The sequence below is a fragment of the Silene latifolia genome, chromosome 6 (assembly GCF_048544455.1).
Source record: "Silene latifolia isolate original U9 population chromosome 6, ASM4854445v1, whole genome shotgun sequence".
Lineage (NCBI taxonomy): Eukaryota > Viridiplantae > Streptophyta > Magnoliopsida > Caryophyllales > Caryophyllaceae > Silene > Silene latifolia.
In genome coordinates this window covers 53953823-53957661 of record NC_133531.1, presented here as the reverse complement: position 1 = coordinate 53957661, position 3839 = coordinate 53953823, and positions in this window count along the sequence as shown.

Sequence of the window (3839 nt, the reverse complement as noted above, 5' to 3'; positions counted from 1 at the left end):
GCTTATTTATCGGGATCGGGGTTCAGTGGTGGAGCTTCCTATGGGCGTGGCCGCGGTGGTGGTAGTAGCAGCTGGGGGATATCTTCCTTAAACTATGGCGGTATGGGCCACAAGAGACATGAGTGCACCAGTGCTGTGGGTAGGGGTTTCCAGAGACCATCACTGGAGAGTTTCTCTCAGGGTCTGTCTCAGAGTTATGCTAGTAATGTGCCACCGGGGTCATGGAACAATCGGGTGGTCGAACAACAACAACAGTAGGGCTAACCACAATGGCGGTAATTCATATTAGAAACCAGCAACAAACAACAACCAGGGGTTGGCTGCCAAGCCGTCTACTTCTGCTAGTACTGTCCAGGGAGGTGGACAGAAGACCAGTGGCAAGCGTTTCATGATAGAGAAGAAAGCAGCTGAAGATGATGCTCATGTGATCATGGGTACTTTTCTTGTTAATGGTGTCTTTACCTTTGTTTTGTTTGATTCGGGGGCTTCACAATCTTTTGTATCGTCGAGACATGCTAAGCTTTTGGGTTTGAGAGAGTTTGAGTCTGTAAAAGAGGAAGTTTTTATACCATCGGGTGAGTCTGTATCTTGTGGGAGGTTGTATAAGGGTGTGTCTATGATAGTTAGGCAGGTTGACCTTCCGGTAGATTTGTTAGAGTTTCCCATGGATGGTTTTGAGATGATAGTTGGCATGGATTGGTTGGCTAAGTACAAAGCTAGAATAGACTGTCACCAGAAGACAGTATCTTTGAGGGGTCCTAAGGGAGTTAGTGTGCCTTATCATGGGTTTGTTGTCAAACCCAAAGTCAAAGTGATTGCAGCGGTGACATTGGTCTTATCTGAGGAAGGGGTGTCCTTTGATCCTATGCCATGTGAAAGACCATAGTATGGTGAGTTCGACAGTTGATCAGATACAAGTGGTGGGAGAGTTTCTAGATGTTTTTCCAGAGGAGATACCAGGTTTACCACCAAAGAGGGAGATAGATTTAAGTGTGGAGCTGAAACCAGGGACGAGACCAATCTCTAAGACCCCGTACCGCATGGGTCCTAAGGAGTTGGAGGAGTTGAAGAAACAGCTGGACGATTTGATTGATGATAAGTGGTATATTAGACCCAGTGTATCACCGTGGGGGAGCACCAGTTCTGTTTGTGAAGAAGAAAGATGGGAGTTTGAGGTTGTGTGATGAGTCATAATTATATACATATTTATGCCTTCCCTTAATTGCTTTTGATACAGTTTTCGTGCTAGTTTATATCATTTACATGCCTTTTATGTTAGAATGTCGATACTTCCGCTTTTTGATGTTTAATGCAGGAATGATGCATTTGAGGAGCAAAGGAATGAAATAGGCATCGCGGAGTAGGCATGAAGGGATACACGAAGCATGGCACGAGATTCCATAAGAATGAAGGAAGAGCAGTTAAGAAGAAAACACGAAGAAAAGAGCTTCTTATTACAAGTGCCTACTTTGAAGAGACATATCTCGAGTAACGAAGATCGCTTATTTCCGACAAGTAACGAACAAATGGCGGCCGTTTGAAGTTCAGTGCGCGAAGCAGAAACTTGGTTCCTCGATCAACTGCAGCAAGGCTCGATCGAGGAACCAACCTAATCAATTACAATATGCAATGTCGAGAGCTGGGGTTCCTGAACTTTGGTGCCTCGATCGACTAGAGCTTGGCTCGATCGAGTGTAGATACCTCATTTCTACACCTTCCGCCAACCACCTAGTGATGATTGGGCCGCATGTTTGGTACGCGAAACGATTTATGACAATCCGTAAGTTTATCGTCAAGTGGTAGCTCAAATACTTGAGTCTACCCCTTGGTCGTCATCTACGCGCCTATACGGTCGTTTTGACAGTAATTAGAGTTTATTTGGAGTCCGGGTCAAAAACCGCTTCATTTTCTAAGAAACCGTTTAAAATGCCGAGTCAAAATGTCCTAGAATATTCCGGATATTTATTCCATAATTTAATTTTATATCTTTTGGTAAAATATATCTCGTATATCTTATTTTAAGGAATAAGGAAGTAGAGATCTACCGCAATCCCCTAAAAGAAACGCGGAAATCTTTCTTCCACAGGAGGAAACCTCTGGGGAAATGACGCAGCAGATGCTGCTCCTCTTGGAAGGATCGCAGCAGTTGCTGCACCCTTTCTCCAGCTTGATTTCGCTGTTTTCACATTTTTTCCGTGATTTCTTTCCAAAGTTTGGGTCATTCCAAAACTCTTCGTATATTTTAGTATAAATAGAGACCTTCGGTCTCCTTATTTTTCATGCGAGTGTCCGGCTTTCTCTTCTCCCTTTGCATTCTAAGACCGTGCTCTAAGCTTTCGACGCCTACGTGCTTGATCAATCGACCACGTAAGCTCAGATCATTCTGAGTTCCAGTTACGTTGCATGATCGACCAATTTGACCACTACACATCAATCAATTTAATCTAAATCCTCTAATGAGGGCACTTTCTACATACATTCGAGTCGAGCAATCACTAACGTTAACTTAGTCAATCTTGTTTCGTCAATCATTTAAGTCTGAGGGTGTAAATCCCATCTTTTTATTGTATTTTATTTTTTGTACTCATTATTGTAAGATTTACGTCAAAAGTATGTTTAAAACCAATTTTTAAAACCCTTTTGTCAAACTATTTTTACGGAACAAAGAAGAACTGACGTCGAGAAGAAACGCAAAGTGGGCCGCGCCTCTTGAAGGGTCGCAGACTTTCTGCGCCTCTTCCGAGGGTTGCCGCTATCGCTCTTCTTCTTCTTCCTCGGTTTTTCCTGTTGTTTTCGTTTCGTTTCTTTTACTTTCTTATTTTATTTCTTTTCTTTGTACATAAAATAAATTTTATTGTATTCCTTTTAATTATCACGTTTTATTTACGACCTAGATCCCTTATAATCAATATTTTCGGGTTTTCGTCACTAAATCAAACCCGGATTTTAGAAACTCGATTTGCTCATATCAAGTTTCTGGAATTCATCCTTTGTACATGTTTCCGTTGTTTATTTTCAGTTTGTTTAGTTCTTTCCAAGTTTGTTTCCATCATAATAGTCAACCTAATAAACCTAATTCGTTTTAATTCGTTTATGATTCGTTCTTAACTCGTTTTAATTAGTTTTAATTCGTGTTCATCTCTTTTATGACGGTTTCATATGTAATTAACATGTTAAATCACTTCCACTCGAGTCAAATATCGATAATCAATCATAAAACCTACCAACAAACATTAACAAACCCGCGGTTCTGACTTCACAGCCAGAGCCCAACTCAGGAACAGACGCAGTAATAACTGCGCCTCTTCCAAGGGACGCAGCAGTGCTGTGCCTGTTCTGAGATGAGCTCTGTCCCTGAACTTCCGTTCTCGCTTTGACCTAGTCTTTGATTACGTAATTAAATTAACTATTAATCATAATATCACCCTTAATCTGCCCATATTTTCTAACCCTTTTTTTATTTTCTTTTCTCCAAATTTTTCCGTCTTAAGTATATCTTTGATGTAAATCAGTTAACTCATTGTAATTTCAATTATCGCTATATATTTATCGTATTTATTATGTATGGTTTATTTATTTGTTTTTTCACATGTAATTAATCTAAATTCCCACTTCGACATTAATAATTACTAAATTCTGTGTTAACCGACATAGTTTAATTCATATGCTAGGATTAATCTATTATTTGTTGCATTGCATGCATATAATCAACAACATATCAAATACGAACATTTCTCTAATCATTAGTAGAGGCAGCTATCGAGAGTCGACATAGAATGCTAAGGGTAACGAGTTCTTAGTGTTCATGTCACTACTTTGTGTCTTGACATAACATGAGG